Source organism: Cebus imitator, unplaced genomic scaffold, assembly GCF_001604975.1.
Source record: "Cebus imitator isolate Cc_AM_T3 unplaced genomic scaffold, Cebus_imitator-1.0 Scaffold221, whole genome shotgun sequence".
Taxonomy (NCBI): domain Eukaryota; kingdom Metazoa; phylum Chordata; class Mammalia; order Primates; family Cebidae; genus Cebus; species Cebus imitator.
This window is the reverse complement of record NW_016107536.1, coordinates 2,839,231-2,861,692: the sequence shown is the minus strand read 5'-3', so window position 1 is coordinate 2,861,692 and position 22,462 is coordinate 2,839,231.

Genomic DNA, 22,462 nt, shown 5'->3' with positions numbered 1-22,462 from the left:
TTTTGATGTAGAATGCTAGTCACTTAGTCTGCTGGAGTAGGAACATAAGGAAAAAAACCATATTACATATTTCTACTTGAGCCTTGGGATGTCACACTTTAAAAAAGCATGTTTGACTTTTGTTTTTGTTGTTGTCAAAAGTTGAAAGCAAAATAAAAATGTCCCCAGGGGAGAAAGGCTGTTTCTTGTCAGGGAAATTGGGATGTACATGTATGTCCCTATTGTCTTTAATCAAAACAAATCCATCTGGACCACAGTGTTTCTTTTCTGTCATTAAGTCACTGAAATGGTGTTTATTTCCCTTGCCAAATATTTTATTCATGTGAGTGTTGCCTTCTATTTTTCTGTGACTGTTATTATGAAGTTAAATGAAGTATTTACAAAACTTAAAACGTTTTATTTTATTCCAAATGTTAAATTAATCAGCTTTGAAATTTTATATATGGAAATTTCACGTGTGGTGGGGAAAAATTTAGCTTTCGCTTTTAACATAGCTTGCTGATTTTTTTTTGCTGTGTAATGCTTTCACCTCTTCACTCTGAATCAGTTCTGTGAAAGTCAGAGGAGAAAGATTTAGAATTTTATAAAAGTATTTAATAGAGCCTTGCTAAAAGTGATTCTAAAAATAAAGTTCAGTAGATGCATAATGAAACAGTACTCCGGTACTAATTTTTAGCATGTTTTTAATTGAACCCATTAGCTTTACCTATAAAGCAGCAACAGATCTTGATGATTTGCACTTGAATTTTGAAAACCCTGCATTGCACGTAACTGCACCAGTGCAGCTATGAAATGTTTATAAAATATTTTATCCCAAGCTTACCAAGGCCTGACTTAGCAAGAAACATAATTCTTTTATTAGAAACTCTTAATTAAAATGAGCCATGTAAAACGGGAGCAGATCAATGATCATTGGAGCAAATTTCTGAAGAGCTAAACCTGAGAACATGAAGTCATAAAGAAAACCCACCTAATAATTCAGTCTCATTGTCCCGGGACTGGGTGATATTTTTTGTCTCTGCAATTTTGAAAATCAGTATTCTTTAATCACCCTGTGAAAATGGGCCCACTGTCATAGCTCTCTCGTCACTTAGCTTACCAAGAAGAGCATATGTTTTAGAATATTTAACTTACTTTGTTGGTTAAAATTTATATATACATATATACGTATATGTAGTGTAGAAATTTATGAAATGTAGAGAGACAATCATTTAAGTATTTTCTTCTAGTCTTTTTCTCTGTAATTCAAATATAAATAGGATCTTTCTGTTTATATAATCCCATGTCCTGTTTTGTAAAGTAAATGTATCTGAATAAGTAGTTTGCTATCTTTAGAGGAAAGAGCATGGTCCTGTTTGCCATGAAAGCTGGGCTGTAGCTGGGTATTCAACTTGCATTTTCTCTTAAAGAAAGATTTGTAAAGACCCTTTAGATCAAGAATGGTAAAATGATAATAGCGATTAAATAGCAATAGTAGATCAAGAAAGCCTAATCGGGTTTGATATTAATTTCTGTCTCTCTTTCTGCCTGCCTCTCTCTCTCCCTGGTTATTGAGAGGAATGTCATCATGAAGCTGAGGGCGGTGGTGTGACAGCTGGAGGCGGTAACTTGTAATAACTTATAATGTGGCCTAGTCAGGCCTGAATACTGTGTTCCTCTACACATAGTGATATCCTACGTCCCACGCCATCACATCAGACTTTTACATTTGGACAATGCTTTATATCAAAGAAGCCAAGCAAAGCAAAACAAAACAATGTAATCTCATCTGAGCTGTGCACAAATTGTTATTCCCATATTACAGTTGATTACATTGATGATTTGTCCAAGGTCATACATCTGGAAAGCAGTGGAGCCTAGGCCAGAACTCATATTTTCTGACACCTGTGCTAACAGTGGAAGAAGCTTCTTTTGTAGATTATAAAATCCAGTCTCAATGAGCATGAAAAGTAAGGGAAAGTAGGCAGATCATAGTCATATCAATAAAAATAACTGGTATTTATTAGGTGCTCACTAAGTACCGGGCACTGAGCCAAAACTTTACTGGGTTACCTCATTTAATCATCACCACAACCCTTTGAGATGACACTTTTGTGGAAAGAGCAATTGAGCACAGGGGCACAGGGAGGCTAACTACCACACACAGCTTCAAGTGGTGGAATGAAGACAGGAATTTAGGAGTCTCTGGCTCTGGAGGGCAGTCCTTAGCACTATCATCAGGAGGCCATGCCCACCTTAAAAATCTCATTTAAAAGCTAATTGTTGAACTGCTAGGTCACGTTAAAAACATTCAAGAGCCACTATACATCCTTTTGGTGCATTTTTCCTATTTATATAAAAACAAAACATCTTTATATTTTTTGAGCTAAACATTATTTCATGGTTTGTGACTTTATTAAAGACATTTAAAATAAAAACTTTGAATTACTTGTCTTTGTTATATTGTATTCTAAATTAGTTTTCTGTGTAATTTGAAGTACATCAAATTCATTCTACTAGTCCATGCTCTAGGGATAATATCTCTAATCATGTACCTATTATTTTTTCTGGTATATATATATCATTCACATTTATATACAATTTTTGTTTTTTAGGAGATTTTAATACATACTATACATTATTTTAACATGACATCATTTATTTACTAATATGTATGTTTATACACAGTTGAAAAGACAGTCTTTTAATCACGTATTCACAATTTTTTGTAAACTCTTTAAATCTACTTTGAGAGATCCAATAAGAACCTTTTGAATCTTGGCAGAAGAAAAAGCTTGGCCCACAGTCTTGAGCAGCGAAGGTTTACAATAGGATGGTTGGCAAGGAAGCAGTTTTTAAAATCTATTAAAATGTGAAGAGCCAGCCATGAATAATTTTCGGTGAATCTCTTGATCATCTATTTTATATACTGAAATCAAGGTTATGTGACTGTACTTATATAGGTTGCCTGGAGACCAGTCAGCCTTAATCCATTTCTGTTATCTATAGGACAAAGTGCTCTGACTCAACCTTATTTTCACTTGTATAAATCTACTTTGGTTTCTGCTTTATCAGATAGGGTCAAGGAAGAGAACAATTTCTCATTTTTCCTGAGTAAAAATTGACCTTGAAAAAAAAAATCTGTGCTATATTAGTCATGGCAGCAAGCAGCTTCTCGATTTAGATTACACAAAATTATTAAGGAATGAATTGCCTAATGATACAAATCCCTCCTCAGCCAATGTGCCTCATTTCATACAATCTGTTGTGTTTTCTCCTGCCTCCTGGTACTAACTGTGGCCCCTTCCTTCTCTCATGCTCTATATACCTTGGAAACCTGCACTTTTGGAAGCTCTTAAGGTTGAGACACTTGGTACGCTTATGTCACTGTCAAGCCATTTGAAGTTTAGCGAAGACCCTATATCATATGTGTGAAATTCTTCTGCTTCTGGCTAGCCAGTCTCTTGTACCCTACCATGACTGGGGCCTAGGAAACCCCTGCTTACCCTTCCCTATTTTTGACCCATGCATTCCTCCTCTCAGTCCCTGAACCTGATTGCCTTTGGTCCAGTTGGGTACTACCACCTGCTGGCCATTTAAATAATGTCTCGGCACTGACTAACCACAAAATTCTAACTGCAGATCTAAGTCTTATCTATTTTTGTACATCCCATAGTGTTTTACTGATAGTGACTGCCCAATAAATATTTGTTGTGCGAATGAGTAAATGAAATTCTTTTTCCCCCTAAAACTTTCATTCAATGAACAATGTCTTCAGTATCAGCCACTGTGCTGGCCACTGGGGAAAAATGGAAGGCAGGATCTTAGCTTGGATGGACACAGTCTACTGAAGGATTCAGACAAGTAAAGACCTAGTTACCTTGAGGAAACTGTTTCTTACATAGCTAGAGGTAAACAACATGTGTCATGAGAGCACAGAGGATTGGTAAGAGTGAAAGACCCTCTAAGAGCTTTCTAGAGGAGACGGCACCTGATGAAAGTTTTAGGGCATAAGTAGGAATTGCTTAAGGAGGAAGAGGAGGGGAGAGCAGGCACAGTGTTATCAAAGGCCTGCAAGTGACTAGGATAGCAGGGAGTACCCCAGAATAAAGAGACAGGGTAGCACAGGCTAGGAAGAATGGGGCACAGAGTCCAGGCTGGAGAGAAGTGGGGGATATCGTAGCCCAGGAGAAAAGGGGAACATTTAGCCAAGATTGGCAAGACAAAGAACACATAGCCCAGACTGGATAGGGAAGCAGAGGAGAAGCCACAAGGGGATTCCTATGTCATGACTGGACCTTTGCATTCATCCCACAGCTGATTAGAGGCAGTTGAAGCGTTTAAGTGGGTCAGACTGGTTTGTTAGAAAAATCACCTTGGCAGAGGGGAGCGGAATACTTTGGTGGGTGAAAGGGATCAGAAGGTGGAAAATAAACTTGGAGACCATTGCAGGAATCTAGATGAGATTAGAGGAAGATGCAAATTAAGAAAGGTGGATGAGAAGAGGCAGGTACTAGAGTGGAATGGAAGAGCTTGCAGGCAGAGGGAGAAAGTGATGTCATCCCCCTCATTTATTTCCTGATTCTGCTGCAACAAATTGCCACACACCTGCTGGCTTAAAAGAACACATATTTACTGTCTTACAGTTCTGGAGGTGAGACGTCTAAAGTTGGTCTCAGTGGGCTGAAACCCAGGAGCAGGCAGGCTGCTTCCTTCCGGGGGTTCTGGGAGGGACTCCCCGGCCTTGCCTTCTCTGGTTTCTAGCGGCCACGTGTGTTCTTTAGCTCACGGCCCATTCTGTTTTCCAAACTAGCGACGCCGCACATTCTCTCCTCACTGACCTCTGCTCCATCTCACATGCCATTCTCTCCCTCTGGCCCCCTGCCTTCTCTAAGATCCTTGTGATGACACTGGGCCTCCCGATAATCAACATTAGTCTGCTAGGGCTGCCATCATAGACTCAGCGGTTAAACAACAGTTTATTATTTTTTTATAGTTCTGGAGGCTGAAAGTCTGAGATCAAGGTGTCAGCAGCGTTGATTTCTTCTGAGGCCTTCTTAGTTTATAGGTGCTGTCTTCTCTCTGTGTCTTCACATGGTCTTTCTGCAAGATGTGTCTGCATCATAATTTTCTCTTCTTATAAGAATCCTAGTCATTGGATTAGGGCATATCCTAAAGACCCCATTTTGATTTCACCACCTTCTTTTTTTCTTTTTTTTTTTTTTTTTTTGTTTTTTTTTTTTTTTTGAGACAGAGTTTTGCTCTTGTTGCCCAGGCTGGAGTGCAATGGTGCGACCTCAGCTTACCGTAACCTCCACCTCCCAGGTTCAAGCAATTCTCCTGCCTCAACCTCCTGAGTAGCTGGGATTGCAGGCATGAGCCACCATGCCCAGCTAATTTTGTATTTTTAGTAGAGACCGGGTTTCTCCATGCTGGTCAGCTTATCTTGAACTCCTGACCTCAGGTAAACTGCCCGTCTCTGTCTTCCAAAGGGCTGGGATTACTGGCATGAGCCACCACACCCTGCTTCACCACCTTCTTAAAGGCCCTATACATATTCAGAGGCACTGGGGGTTAGGGTTTCAGCATATGAATTTGGGTGTGAACACGATTCAGCCCATAACAGGATTCACACATCCAAAAAGTCTCCTTTGCCATGCAAAGTGACATATTCATAGGTGTGAGGAATGGGTGTGTACATCTTTAGAGAGAGGGCATTTTTCAGCCTAATACAGCTTGCAAAATATAAAGTTCGGGGGAAAAACCAAGATAAGGGGTTAGAGGCTGGATGCTGGAATTGATACATGCCAAATCCAGGATGTCTACGAAACAACCAAGGAAAGAATCTTCCAGGTGATTGAATTTCCTTGACTATAGAGCTACATATTCTCTGTCTTGTCAGTCTTGGCTAAATGTTCCCTTTCTTTCCTGATCTACAATGTCCCCCCCTTCTCTCCAGCCTGGACTCTGTGTCCCATTCTTTCCAGCCTGTACTACATAACCCCGTCTCTCTGTTCTGTGATGCTCCCTGCTATTCCAGTCACTTGCAGGTCTTTGGTAACACTGTGCCTGTCCTCCCCTCCTCTTCTTCCTTAGGCAATTCCTACTTATGCCCTCCTTTCTACTCTGTATATTGCACACAAGGTAGTGCTTAGTTATATATTAGGCTGGGGCAAAAGTAATTGTGGTTCTTGCTATTGAAAGTAACAGCAAAAACTGCAATTATTTTTGCACCAGCCTATTACAGTATTTTTCAATGATTTTTTTACTTAATTTGGTCCTAGATTCCCAGCTAGATTGCAAGCCCCTTGTTGCTGTTGTCTTGTTCCTCTGTTGTATCTAAACCACTCCAAACCTCATTTTCCTAATTTGTGAAACAGCAATAATAATAGTACCTACTTCATTAGGTGGTTTTGGGGATTAAATAGAGTGCATAGGTCTCGTGAGATGGCTCATGCCTGTAATCCCAGGACTTTGGAACACCGAGGTGGGTGGATCACCTGAGGTTAAGAGTTCGAGACCAGCATGACTAACATGGTAAAACCCCGTCTGTACAAAAGATACAAAAAATTATCCAGGCCCAGTGGCAGGTGCCTGTAATCCCAGCTACTCGGGAGGCTGAGGCAGGAGAATCACTTGTCCTGGGTGGCAGAGGTTGCAGTGAGCCGAGATTGTGTCACTGCATTCTAGCCTGGGTGACAGGGTGAGACTCCACCTCAAAATAAAATAAATAAATAAACAGATAGATAGATAGATGGATAGTGTGTATATATTTGATTTTGAGGCACTGCTGTGCCTTTCACAGTGCCAGATAGACAGTAGTTACTATTATCATTATGATGGTCACAAACCTCACCTGTAGTGGTTGCTATTGTTCTGGGTCTGCGGTAGGTTTTCACTGTGCTAACGAGACATATATCACATAACCTTTCATGAAGAGTTTAAAGACGTGCCAGAGTGATAAGAATTTACCTAGGGTAAAAAGGAGGAAATTGATGTGCTTTATCTCACCAGGTTTGGCAGTAAAAATGTTAGAATGAAGATGACTACAGAGCTGTTCAGCCACAATGTTAATGGATGCTTGATTTTAAGCACATAGTTCAATATCAAGATAAGAGGAAAAAAACTATTTTTGCATAAGACCGTGTCTGTGCACGTATTTAACAGGACACCATTTCTTTCCCCTATGCTCAATATTTTGCATTCAGACACACATAATGAAATAGAAAGTTGCCAGGTAGCAGATTCTTTCTTTTGTAGGAGCTACATGTGGGCTTAAAGTGAACAGAACATGTAACTGTGAATCTGCATTTAGCCTTGAATGTAGATGAATTCTTTTGTCTCAGTGACACAAGTGACAGATCTGGCAAAACACAAAACTGAAGTTACAGAAAGATATAGACAACAGATTATACTGTAACCAGCATTGGGTATAATCTATGAATTTTTTGATAACCCAAATCCTAATTTTCTTGCTAATATGACACTTAGATTCTTATCCATTTTCAATGCTTAGGATTCAAATGGATAGGATTTTGATGCTCAGATCTCTTATTTATAGGCAGATCCTATCAATAGGTGAGAATCAGAGAGAAATGATAAATACATTTTAGCAAAAATAGTGTGGAAGGGAAAATAGTTATTTATCACAACATGTTTCATGTTAAAATATCTGACAGACAGTTTATTATTTTCTTGGCAAACTGCTAAGCATCCAGAAGGATTAGAAATTCCTCTTTCTCAATGTCATTTGTCTACAATACAAGTTGTCAGAACACTCTAAAACCTCCTGTGCTTGCCAGAGGTTTTTTTTTCATTATTTTTATAATCAGAAAAAAATATGGTAATGTGCAATTCTGAATGCAAATTACCTCCTGTTTAATTATATTATGGGTGTAAATTACTCCCAATGCCAACCATTGCTGCCCTGGGTTCCAGAACTGTGTGTTGCAGTGATACCTTTCAGTGCTCCTTTAAATTTGCAGTGGTAACAAATGTGTAATACCAATACTTATGAAAACGACTTGTTATGTGCAGCTAATTTAAAATCTAGGTTCATGATTCTATATTTGAAATGTGAAATTCAACCTTGTCAAATTCCCATCAACACTTAAATCTAAACGGTTCTTCTGTTCACAGTGTCAGAAATAAGACGTGGCAAAGTTACCAAAGGCAAAGACTAATATCAGAACAACATCAGAGGGTTGGATTACCTTGAATTTCCCTTGGACTTAGTTTGCTCACCTGCGTAATGGAGATGATATCTATTCTACTTAAATAAGACTACTTTTTCAAAGAATAAGTGAGATCTTGCACTAGTTAGGTAAAAAGACTAAGCTGAGAGACCCAATATCACAGTGGCTAAAAGAACAAAGAAACTTCTGTGTACTGATCTTGGTGGGAAGGTAGCCTGTTTTGCACTATGTTGTCATTTGGGGTCCTAGTTGGAAATGCATCCACTGTATCTGGGTTCAGAAAATGAGATTTTAATGAATTGATTGGGACAGAGGGCATGCTTACAATTCCAGTAATATGGCACTGTTCTTCCTGAAGGTTTCATCCATTACTTACCCCCTGTCCAAATTCTACCCACTCGACCACAGCTCCATTTCTGCTTTCTCAGGAAGACTTCATTGCCTCCTCTCTTCTCATAAATTCTCCCAGCATGTAGTTGGCATCACGTGATTTGATAATCATCCCAGCTCCTATTGTTTTGTATTGCACATGCAAAGACATCTTGTTCCTGCAAAGAAACTTTAGGCTCTTTAAAGGTAAAGACTCTTCTCACTGCTGCTTTATCCTTTTCCACTTTCCTCTTCTCACTGGTGTGTGGAACAACAGCATGTGATAAACATGTCTTATAAATAGACATCTCAAATTAAACAAAATCAAAGAGCATGTCTGAGCTGTGTTTCCTAGACTCAGAGGAAACAAAGGGTTTTGACCCTTTTCCTTGTTTTTTATTGATAATATGGTTAGGTTTGCTTAAGTTTAAATTTTGGACTCCTAATGTCCTGATCAGACTTCTCCATGACATCACTTGGTAACTCTTTCCTAAGGCCCAAAGTGTAGGTCAGGTAGTCTAAAAACAAGTTGGCAAGAGCCAGGAACTATGGCCCTGCAGGTGTGTGGCTTGCACTAGGATTAATTGGTGACAATGGCACTTCTGACTTCTCTCCGTATTTCTGCTTATCCCCCATATTATGAAGGCTGTATGCAGCCACATCACCTTTATAAAATACATTTTGACTGGAAACAATGATGGGGATGATTATGCATTTCCACATTTCATTTACATAGTCAATGGCCAATTAGTGTTTGGTGGCCAGATGGTAAACTAGAAAGTAATTGATCTTTTCCAATCAGTATGTAGAAAACAGTTGACTTTGACCTTTTGGATTGGGTTATCTTGAGGAGTTTTATATACCACATGCTGGGCATTAAGGGTACCCATCAATTGCATCGATTGCCCTTTTGATTTTCCCTTGCTGCTGAGCTGGAATTGAAATTATGCATTGTATCAACTTCAAGCTGATTTGCACAGAGGAAGAGAAAAGGGGATGAAGTTCTTTGGTAAGTGTTGATGTTTGCTGGGAGCTGTTGTGGGCAACTTGAACCTCAGCTTTCAGAGGAAGACTAAGCAGGGAGGCCTTAAAAATTAGTGGTTTCCCTCAAGGTATCTGCCCCATTCCTGGGTGTCAAGGGCAGTTGTAATGGGTCCCAATCATGCCCTGCCTCTGAGATCAAAGTGCAGCATTTGATATCTTGATTGATTTCTTCTTGGCCTGCAACTCAGTTATTTTAGACAAATCTGTGTGGGTTCTTGATAGACAGGTAGCAAAAATAGCAACTGTGTCACATGTAACTTTTTCTAATTAAGCATTTACATCACATTTTATATTTCTAAAGTGATTTGGAAGCACTCAGATTCGTTGTCAGTGATAGTGGTTTTGTAAGCCATATTGGCGAAAGTGTTTTAACACTACCTTAAAGAGATTTTTGTTGGTGAAAGTGTTTTAATGCTATGTTAAAGAGATTTGAGTGAGCAGCATTGGAACCTACTCTTGGGTCCCACTTTTTTTTTTTTTTTTTTTTTTTTTTTGTTTTTTTTTTTTTTTTTTTTTTTTTTCTTTTTTTTTTTTTTTTATTTTTTTTTTTTTTTTTTTTTGTATTTTTAGTAGAAACAGGGTTTCACCGTGTTGGGCAAGCTGGTCTTGAACTCCCGACCTCATGATCCACCCACTTCGGGCTCCCAGTGTGCTGGGATTACAGGTGTGAGCCACTGTGCCCAGATGGGTCCTATTTTTTCTTGGCTCCTGATTTGCTCTGCTTCAATGGGTGAAAGAAACTATAGAGTCTGAGGATGTGGAAAAGGCCTTTGAAAGGTTAATTGACTCTAGGCATAATGGCAACAAGATGGTTCTAGGTAGATGAAAATTACATTGCTCTAAAACACTCTATTAAGAGGAGAAGTCTACATTTGATTTAAAAAGAAGCATTTTCTTAAGTGGGAGAATAAAAGGCTACTAAAAATACAGGAGTATCTCTTGGGGTAGTGCTGAATACCTCATTAAAAATTTCAATGTAGAAAATTCATCCCCAGAAACACGGATACCATTCTTCCTGGAATCTAATGAAAGATCCTAAAGCACTATTATTTATCCCATTCTTTTCTGTCTAGTTTATAATAAGATAATTATTTCCTTTCATGTACTATTCCTCTGGTTTCACTTTTGGTCATTGTTCATAATATTTTGGGATAACTTGTAGTTCTCACAATTAAAAAATTTCCTCATTTTTTTCTAGTGTCTAAACCTTTTCTTTGCCTGGTACCAATTAGGTTACTAAAATAAAAATCTCCAACCTATGATTATTTGTAATTTGAGCCACCACTTTGCTCAAATCACTTCTTGATTTTTGTCAATTTCATCTTAAACTGCCTTACATAGTTGTTTTTTAATTCACTCACTTATTTATTAATTCAATCAAACAGTCGGTTACCATTCCTTGGAGTCCTACAATGGTTAATATGTTGGGCCAGGAGCTATGGGTTTTTCCCATAGGCCTTAGGGTGAAGGGCCGGAAGTTAAAAAGTTCAACTCTGAATCTCGTCAGACAAGTTTCTGATTGTGAATGAAGGGTTGTTTCTTTTTCAGAATGTAACAGTGACTAAGTATAGAGCCCTTCTCCAGTTCAAAGCAACTGCTATCCCATTTTCTCTTACAGTATGCTAGACATTGTGGTCATCATTGGAAAATCAGAAACAAATAACATTGAACCTCTGTTCTGAATAAACCACAGTGGAGACAGACATTGTAATATCATTAGGTGGAGAACTCTAGCTGAGAGCCATCCTATAGGAAGGTCAATTGTGTTTGAGACACACTTTATATAGATTTGCTTTAATCCTCCAATTGATGTTATAAGGCCAGTATTGTTGTTCCCATTTTATAGATTAGAAAATAACCTTCAAGAAACATGGCACAGCTAGTAAACCAAAGAGCTAGAACTGGAGCACATCTTTCTCACATATATGATTTTTCCTGTGGATTCTTCCGTTCACACCAGTCAGGGGAATACTCTGGAGTTAGCATGACAAAAATAAAACACAGGCTGTGTTTTCCTGGTTCCTTCCTGTAACCCTGGTCAGCCCCCTGCTCAAGTCTTCTATCTGGATCAAGTGACATGATCAGATGGGCGAGTGTGTATTTGGGGGCTGGTGCGGATATACGGGTGGGCTGGAGAGAGGTGTGTGGGGATATTCCCTAGTCTGTGAATGCTACTTTCACTCATTCATCTGTTGGAGGATGTCAATTCCTCCCTCACCAAAGCCATTTTTCCTTTGCACTTTTGCAGTCGCTGTGAGGAGGCTGGTGGGTGGAATTATCCTGTGCCTGCTGGGGTGATGTGCTTAGTGTGATTTGGCCACAGACCCACATGGTCAGTTTTGTTCTGAAAATCTGGTGATTTTCATATGTTGCTTCTCTCGTCCTAAGATTATACTAGTTTTCTGAGGGTCACTGGGCTGGGAGATCGAGAATTCCCAAAGCATGATGAGCTTAATAATCACTTATGTTGCATGAGCCCCCAAATCTATGAGACTTATTCACTCCGACTTCTCCTTTTTAGGTGATCAAGGGGTTAAGATGTTGAGTGAGAAGGATGAGGCTACCAACATGGGTAAAATACAGACCTGTACCTGGTTAGACAGGATTCACACAGAGGGCACATAGCGTAATGCATGTTCTGGAATCCACTTTATTAGCTCAAAGCCTACTTTGATTTTGTAAGATGATAAATTCAAAGCGTTAAGTTGTAAGAGTTTTTACATCTTTATGGATAAATGGACCCTCGGAACTAAAATTTGACCTTGAACTGCCTAAGATTTCTCCAGGATGATCTGCTGATCAGTAGCACTTAAATATCTGAAACCTAACTCTGTCTTCTCTCAACACTCTCCCTTTCTCTATTCATGCCACCGTCATTTTCCCATCATCCCTGCCTGAAATCTGGGTGTCATATTTGATGCTTCACTTTCTAGTTTTCCTACTACCAAATGTGTGGTCCAGTCCCGTCATGACATAGATAACATTTCTTCCTAGACTTCATTCAAGATGTATCTGTCAGATAATAAAAATATTCTCAGCATCAAGGCAGATTTGGGACCAGCACACTGTGTGTCAGACAGTCCACCCACAGTATCTGTGTCAACAGGGACTGAGAATGACCTGCCTACTCCTAGTCTCCTTATGCAAAAGACAGCCTGAATAATCAACTTCTTGATGTTCTCCTACATTTTCTGAGTTTGCTGGTTTTTTCTTTTGGCAGGGAATCCCTCTTCTTGATATTAGCAGGGCTTATCTATTTTTGCCTCTGATCCCCACAGAATGCTGTCAGTCATAAAAATGTTGGATGACAAGGAAGATGTGGTTAGCTTTGTCTTGTCAGATGGTAGGCTCTTGGCAGCATTAAGAAAATAGATTCAAGATCATCTGGTCTCAGTCTGTACATGGAAAAATGGAAAAGTTAAATGACTTGTTCGGTCTTATTTACCTAGAGAACAGTTGATTTTGGAATTCAAATGCCTTTCTCCTAATTCCAGAGATGGGACTTTGTTTGTCTGACACACCTCTTTTGTTTATCTTCTAAGTTGCAGTGCGGGGAGTGCAGTGCAGTGTGTGATGGAAGAGAACTGGCATGTATGTGGTGGGGCGAAAGACAGAGGTGTATGAATTCACATTCTTCTGCTACACACACCCAGCTATAAGTACAGTCCCCTGTAAGTACGGTCTCCAATGACAGTTTGCTCATTTGTATTAAAAAACAAGGAAAGAGCCAGGCTTGCTTTCTCAGTTTTCTTTTGGCTATAAATATCAGAGCCATAGGAACACTTTATTTAACAAATATTTATTGAATCAGCTCTGTGCCAGGTACTGTGACAGGAGCTGGAGCTGGAGACTTGAGTACAGTCATCTCAACCCCTAGAAAATTCAAAGCCTAGTCCCCATTCTCCTCACACTCACGGAAGACAGACAAATCTTAATTTGTGAAAAGCCTCATTTAGTGAACAGATGACAACTGGGAGCTGGAAGGGGCTTTAACATATATTATTTAGTCTGAACTTTATAATTTCATAGGTAAAAAAATGGGGCATAGCAAAGTTCCAGTCTTCCAAAAGGCCAGAATTTGCTTCTTAATATTTGAGTCAAACCTAGAATTCAGGCTTCCTGACTCCTTGCATGATTTTTTTCATTATACTCTATTTACCTCAAAGTGGGCTGAGAAAATGGCTGAATAGTTGTTTTCAGAAACTGCAAAATCATGTGAGAAACTTAAAAACCCACACCTGGTCCCCATAGGCAGAGTTTCATGGGGTCTGGATACGGTTTGTACTTTGTTTTTAAGGTCATGAGGAATTTCTAATGTGCAGCCTATGTTGAATAATGATGATAGTAGGAGCTATACAGGATATAAAGTGAATAAGATGTCTCTTGATCTCCAGAGATGCCTTTTATTATTTTTTTTTAAAGGACAGGGTCTTGCTCTGTCGCCCAGGCTGGAATGCAGTGGCATAATCATGGTTCACTGCAGCCTTGAGCTCCTGGCTCAAGAGATCCTTCCACCTCAGCCTTCCAAATAGCTGAAACTACAGGTGCATGCCACCACACCTGGCTAATTTTTAATTTTTTTGTAGATACCACGTCTTGCGATGCTGCCCAGGCTGGTCTTGAACTCCTGGCCTCAAGTAATCTTCCTGCCTTGGTCTCCCAGAGTGTTGGGATTATAGGTGTGAGTCACCACGTCCACCCTAGAGGCTCCATTCCATTTGGAGGAGAGAGATGCCCTTTATGTCTACCATGGCTCTGGAAAATGTATCACTGGAAAGTAAAATCACTTGCATTTTAAATCTTGCCAATTAATTCAGCAGAGTTGCAGCTTTTTACTTTATCCCTGATTGTTTCTTGAAATTGAGTTGGATCTTATTTACATGCCTGTATTATGTCTCAATTTTAATAGTAGACTTAATTAGATTTAAAGGATAGGGTTTATTCCACTTTCCAAATGAATTTACTTTCTGATTTAATTATACCATTGGAAAGTTGGATGACTCTGGTGAAATGTAGTCTTCCAATTACAAAGAAAAAAGAAAAGAAAATGAGTATCTTTAAACTGTGAGGAGATCAAAGCGTAAACATAATTGATAACAAACATCTTTCAACCTTGTCTTCTCTGTCTTAACCCAAATATCTCAGTGTGTTTGGGCTGCTGTAGCAAAATACCGTGGACTTGGTGGCTTCTGGAGGCTGGGAAGTTCAAGATCACGATCTCTGGTGAGGGCCTGCTTCCTGGCTCACAGACAGCTGTCTTCTTGCCATCTCTTCACATGGCAAAAGGGAAGAGAGAGCTACTCTGGGGTCTGTTTTATAAGGACACCGATCTCGTTTATGAAGACTCCACTCTTAGATCTACTCACCTCCCAAGGCCTCACCACCTAATGCAATCATATTGGGGGTTAGGATTTCAACATATAAATTTTAGGGGGCACAAACATTCAGTGTATAATGTCAACCTAGACAACTCTTTAATTATTCATTGGTTTTCTTCCTTGTGGATAGAGCACAGAAGGAGTCTTAGGGGTTGAGATGAAGGTTGCTTGCTTCATCGTGGGACTCTGTCAAAGATGTAAGGGGCAAATATTCCCCTTATTATCAGTAGTTCCTTAGCTCATTTCGTTCACACTAAACTTTATCTTGACTGCCCATATTGCAGACAGTAACCAGTTACCTTCTGTCTTCTCATTACACACCTATAGTTTACGTAATTTTACTGATATGTCACTAAGGAAAGCCAGGACCCCCAAAAGTGATCTATGCAAAGCCGCAGCTTAGAAATAAAAACCTGTACAACATAGCCTAAGCCTTTACAGTGCTGGTTTCATTAATGCTTACATTAATTGAATGTCTCAAAATTAAATCTAAGCAACTTGTTTAAGACAAAGCCAACCTGTGGGTTCTGTGGTAAGCCTGACCTATTCCAAATTTCTTTCTGTCTTTTTTTTTTTTTTGAGATAGAATCTTGCTCTGTCATCCAGGTTGGAGTGCAATGGCACGCTCTTGGCTCGCCACAACCTCTGCCTCCCAGATTCAAGTGATTCTCCTCCCTCAGCCTCCCAAGTAGCTGGGATTACAGGCGCGTGCCACCACGGCTGGCTAATTTTTGTATTTTTAAGTAGAGACGGGGTTTCACCACGTTGGTCAGGCTGGTCTCGAACCGCAGACTTTGTGATCCACCTGCCTCAGTCTCCCAAAGTCCTAGGATAGATGTGTGAGCCACTGCACCCGGCTTATTCCATATTTTTTAAGCCGCTACCCTGTACGTGGTTTGCTTTCCCTAAATGACATTGTTTGTGAGGTCAAGGACAGATCTTTATTTGAAAACAGCTTTCCGACTGGCTCATTAGCGAGGTCTGAAACTGACCATAAAAGGATCTTCAAAAGCCTGCTATTAGCATAAAGTACTTCAACGACCTTTAACAACTTAACAGTAGCAAATATTATTAAAGAAAAACAGGAGGGATTTGTGATAACATGGATGAAAGAGTGATAAGAGACAGATACTCTGTCTGCTCGGTGAGAAAATGCCAGTGACTATTGTAATGATGATTATTAAGATTACATCAGTTGGGGAAAAAAGACATTGGAGAAACCTTTGCGAACTTGGCAATAGCTTGAAATGCTAGAAAATGGGAATCTTCTGACAGATGCCATGAAACATATTGAGTCAATTTTGGGACAATGACTTATTTAAAACTGTTTAAAAATATGTATTTGCTCTTTCCCTGTAATAATCCATTCCAATTGCATAATCATTTATAACTTACAAAGAATTCTTGCTTGACTATTTCGTTTTGTCCTTTCAGCATCTTGGTGATGTTAACTACTTCTGTTTCATAGATAAAGAGACTGAGCCACAGAGACCTTAAATGATGCCTTAAATGATGCCTTGACCAAGGTGCCAAGGCCAGTAGAGTAAGAAATCTAAGGCTGCTTCTCCTAAACTGTGGGGGCCCAAGGTTTTTCTCACAATTCTGCATTCTGGGGCATTTCAGGTGGTTGTAATTTCATGTTAATCTTACTGTGTTACACGTTTGGTTGGAAGGTACTGTGGCCAGGGGCTATGCTGACTCTTCACATTGGATTCTCCAAGTGTCTACAGTGGGGCCTCTTAGTCTTGGTGGTCCAATAGAATCCCTGAGGCCCAAGGCTCACTCTGAGACATTGTGATTTAATTTGCCTAAGATTTGGCCTGGGTATTAGTATAATCGTAAATATATCCCTGGGTGATGTTGATGTGTACTATAAACCAGTGATTCCAATGGGTAGAATCACTGGTTTATAGTAATGGCTGTCAGTGTGCTAGAAATAGGGGTAGGATGTGTGTTTATGAGTGTGTGTGTGTGTGTGTGTGTGTGTGTGTGTGTCTGTGTACCCATGTTCACCAGAATCACTCACCAGACTTGCAAAGAATATTCTGAATAAGCTTCATTCCCCTGGGTGTATCAGAGATATTGTCTTTGTTCATTACAGTGTGATGGGGTCAGGGGAGAAGGGAGAAGGGTGTTAGATAGAGATTTGCATTTTGAAAAAAAAAATCTAGATGATTTTGTTAATGACCTGCCTTCTTGCACCATAAAAATACTTCCTGTGATTGTGAAAACATAAGTTACCCTCAATGGTTAATTAACAAAGTGAGTGATTTTTCTTGTTCATGCTGTCCAAGTACTTGAAACAGGTAGATCTGTGCATCCTAGGAGCTGAGAAAATGAGGGTACAGAGAGGAAAGTTACCCTTTGTCAGGGGCAGAATGAACTGCAGAATGAATCTTTCAGAAAGACTTGACTTCAGGGACAAATCTTCAGGAACTGAAGAGAGATTATTATCTTTATCAAAGCGCTCTGGCTACCAAAGCATTTTAGGAGGGTTGTCTGGCTCAGTCATTCACACAGCAATAATTTATTGCATGTCCAATATGTGCTAGGCACCTGCCTTAGCACCGAAGATGAAATGGTGAGCAAAGCAGATGAGTGTTAACTTATAGTTCCAGCAAGTTTGATTATCCTATGGAGAGAATGCTTCAGAGGGCCTTTGAGGGCTTGCAGTTGGCTCACAGTGCATCTCAGCATCTGTGGTTGCAAGAGCAAGGTTGAGGGTGGCTGGCTAGAGTCAAAAGAGCTAGTGACAAAGTTAGCCAAACGATGCCAGCCCCAGCAGACGCGGCAGCCTGGAGTGTGAGACAATTGGGGCTGAACTGCAATGACCAGTTTTGAAAACATTTCTACAGTTAGCACTGCCAGTTTGCAGGTTCAGCTCAGTAGCCAGATGAGGAATTAAATATGCAGACAGTTCCCTCTACTGGGAAGATGCTATTATTGCATATCAAGCGCCAGGTGGAAATAGAGATGACAATGAGATTTTCAGGCTTCTGAAAGGCACCCTAATGAAACTACAGATCACCCCACAACTCTTGTGCATTTACCCATGCCTCCTTTTTCACATTTCTCTTTTTACTTTATCTGTCCATCACGCTGTCTTTTCAACCAATCGCCTGATAGTACTGAGTGTGCACTGGGATAGGACAAGGAGCTCCTGTCTGGTAGGTGCCTATTGTCTTATTGCAGAGATCAGGCATGCATACAGAAACCAGCTGAGAAGAGCACTCATGTGTGTTGCTCTTTCAGTTTTTCCTCTAAAAAGCCTTCTTTCCTCTTCCAGCTTCCTTTCCCCCCCCCATTCCATCCCCTCATAATCTCCAGCCTAGACAAAGACGGTAGCCCAAGACCTGTTCTGTGCCTCTGATCTCTGAACGTAGCTAGGTCATCGTGCTGTGCACCCTTTCATTATGCCCCTCACTTGCTTAATTTAAGAGCCCACACTTGTGTGCATTCCTCTTAGTTACTGTATTACCTTGAAAGTGACAGCTTATTGTCTGTTCCTCTAGCAAGGTGTAAACTCCTTTAGAGCAAGGAATGATTCTGATGGAGAGATAGACACATAGGTATATTCTATGTCATTTTATGTTGGAAGTCCTTCTATCCTAGTCTTTTTCCTTTTACTAGAAGGAAGGGACCTTATTTAATTCATCATTTCCTTAATGTTTACTGCAGTACCTGCTAATAGTTGGCACTCAATGAATATTCTGATAGAAATTTTCAGGCAAAGATGTTGATCACAGCATTTTTTTTTGAGGAATGTTCAAATTCATGGTGAAGGATTTTTCATATCATGCTAAATTAAAAAAGAAAGCTGCTTAAAAATTGACCTAACCTGTACAAAATAGGCACAAAGAGTATTGGAAGGAAATATTAAAAAATGTTAAAGTGGATCTGTAATTTCCTGTAGGTCCATTTTTTTCTATAATGAGGTTATATTACTTCTTCAGTCAAAAAAGCAGCTATAACTAAATTCCATGGTATAATCAGTCTATCTCCATCTTTTTTTCAAGGCCATTAGGATTTCCTGTTGCACATAGAATGAAAGACAAATTGCTTTGTTTGGCAATTTAGAGTAGACTCAATAACTACCATTTAGCTTTATTTTTTTACCCAGTCTTCTTTTTCTATATTCCATATTTCAACCATATTAAATTTCTGAATAGTTTGTCTTTTCAAGCAATTCTACTAGAAAATGTATACCCAACGGTAAAAATTTGGAAAATTCTGAAATGCATAAGGATAAATGAAAAGCGCCTGTGAGATAGACACTATCAATAGTTGGCAGTTTCCTTTCTTCTTATATATATCAGAATTAATTTCCTTGCATATTTATATTCACATATGTTTTATATATAAATAATTTGCCACATATAATATACATAATTCTGCATATTTTGTCTTTCACTCAAAAAGCATGTTTTCTGATGGCATACAATTTGTTGAAAATGTTTTTGTACATAATCTCTCTCCTTAAATAATCTCATTGATTTAGTTGAGTTTAAATGTATATCTCTGGCCCAGACTGTTCTTTTTTGCTTAATACCTTCAGATCAGTTACCAGTTGGACATCTACATTTGTTACTGGCCAGATCCAGGATCATTCTGCCTGCATGGAGTGAATCAATCAATGTGGCACAGGTTTTGCAAAATAGAAAAGCTTTATCTCTAAGGCCACCGATCAAGGAGGTGAGAGAACAGCTCTCAGATCTGCCTCTGTGAAGATGAGGCTTAGGGATATTGACAGGTTAGGGGAGTGGGCAGTTTAAGGGATGGGAAGAGGTGGTTGGTAGTGGGGGCAAATGAAGTAAAAAATTCATTCTATATGAGTGTAGTCAGAATTTATGGCATTTCATAGGACATATGTACAGAAAATGGCGGTGTTAGCATGATCGGGAGGTGAAGTTTTTTGCCATCCAATGTCAATACTTGTACAGGCCCAGCTGAAGGGATGGTGGCCTCAACCAGTTGGAATTAGGAGGTGGCCCAAGTTCCTGAAAAGCAACTGAATCTACTGTTGCCATAGCGACCTATGAATGTTATCTCTACAGCAGCCAGTGAAGGTTAAGTTTCAGTGTTCTGTGGTGTGGCCTTTAGCTACCGCAGCCTTCAGCTTCATAGAAAAATGAAAAAAAAAAAAAAATGAAAAGCAAGCAACCAAAAGCAAGCAGGCAGGCAGCCCTGATCAACTCATTTCACACTCATTGGTATTTCAAATGTAACATGCTCTGCATTGGACCCAAACTTGCTTCTCCTCAATTCTTCCCTATTTAGGAGCTGAGCACGTCCACTGACCAAGTTACTCCTGAGAGAAACTTGAAAGTTATACTTGACATCTTTATTTCCTGTGGGGGGTTGAATTATGTCATCACTCCAATTCCCCCACAAAACAGATATTCCCAGCTCTGTGTGACGGCTTACCCCTTAATCCTAGCACTTTGGGAGGCCAAGGTGGGTGGATCATGAGGTCAAGAGATCGAGACCATCCTGGGCAACATGGCGAAACCCTGTCTCTACTAAAAATACAAAAATTAGCTGGGTGTCGTGGTGTGTGCCTGTAATCCCAGCTACTTGGGAGGCTGAGGCAGGAGAATCCCTTGAACCTGGGAGACACTGGTTGTAGTAAGCCGAGATTGGGCCACTGCACTCCAGCCTGGTGACAGTGAGACTCCGTCTCAAAAAAAAACAACAAAAAAATCCCGGTAAGGTTACATTCACAAGTCCTAACCCCCAGTCCTTGTTATGCAGTCTTGTTTGGATACAGGGCTCTTGCTCATGTAACCAGGTTAGATAAGGTCATAATAGATTAGGGTGAGCCCTACAGCCATTGACTGGTGTCTTTCTAAGGGAAAAAATGAGATTTGGATACAGAGTCTCAGAGGAGACCTAGAGGCAAGAGGGCCATGTGAAGACAGAGGTAGAGCTGGGTAGGGAACGCATCTGCAAATCATGGAGGACCAGGAGCCACCAAAGCTAGGAGGAGGTGAGGAAGCATCCTCCCCTAGAGCCTTTGGAGGGAGCATGGCGCTGCTAACACCTTGATGCTTGGACCTCTGGACTCCAGAACTGTGAAAGAATAAATGTCTGTTGTTTTAAGTCACCAGGTTTATGGTGAATTGTAACAGCCACCCTAGGAAACGAATATACTTTTCTTCCTTCTATGGAACCAAATAAAGTAGGTTTATCTCCACTGTATGTATTGCCTGCTTAGATCTCTCTCTGTCTTTTTTCACATGATCCCCCAGAATAAACTACCTTCCTGTATGTCTCTTCCTTGCCACTCCAACAGCCTCCCTAATGACCTTGCTGTCATCCCAATCCTTATACCAACCTCGTGACCTTCCAACAATGTCTCTTTCATACTAGGTCTTTTAATATCTCCCTATTTCATGTGGGAGGTGAACAGGAATCCCTCAAGATGCGAAGTGATCCTTCTCCTGTCCCCTGGACAGCCCATCACCTGCTGTTTGCCCTGCTTGCCACTTGGGCCATCTTTTAGGTCCTCAAATGCCTTAGTCTCCTGCCCTCCTCAGAGCTTTCACATGTGCTGTTCCCTTAGCCTGGAGTGCCCTTCCTCTCACCCTTCCTGGTTAACTCCTAACTCCTACTCACCTGTCTGTTCTTGGAGAGGTCTCTCCAGCCTATGTCACATCAATATCATCTCTGTGTTTAGTCTCTCGTGACATTGAATACATCTCTATAGCCTTATCCCAGGTGGCCCTATATATCTTTACCTTTGTGACAGTTGGCTTATTGTCCACTTCCCCACTGTCCTATCTTCTCTGATCTTTATTTTCATCGACTAGCATAGTTCCTGACATAGAGTGAATGCTTTGTAACTAAATATTCAATTAAACATGTTCCGTCTGACTGCACCTCAAGGTTATTGAGAGAACTTACAATAGAAAATGCTCAAACTCATCTGTCGGTCTTTAAAAGAGGCTGATGGCGGGATGCCTTGGCTCACTCCTGTAGTCCTAGCACTTTGGGAGGCCAAGGCGGGCAGAACCCCTGAGGTCAGGAGTTCAAGACCAGTCTGGCAAACATGGTGAAACTCTGTCTTTACTAAAATACAAAAATTAGCTGGGCATGATGGTGAGTGCCTGTAGTCTCAGCTACTTGGGAGGTTGAGATGAGAGAATCGCTTGAACCTGGGAGACGATGGTGGTTGTAGTGAGCCAAGATCATGCTACTGTATGCCAGCCTGGATGGCTGAGCAAGACTCTGTATCAAAACAAAAAAAACAAAACAAACAAACAAAAAAAGGCTGATGAACCTGTGAACTTGTTGGTGAGCAAAAGCAAAGCTGGTTAAGTTTGACCTCTGAGAGGAGGTCACTGGCTTAGAGTGAGGGCACTGGAGTCCATTGCATTTGGATTTGAACACCAGCTCTGCTATTCAGAAACCTGTGATCAAGGGCAAATTATACCCATCATTGGTAAATTAGAGTAATTGTGCCTAACTCCCAGAATTGGAGGGCTTCACCAAAAGAGT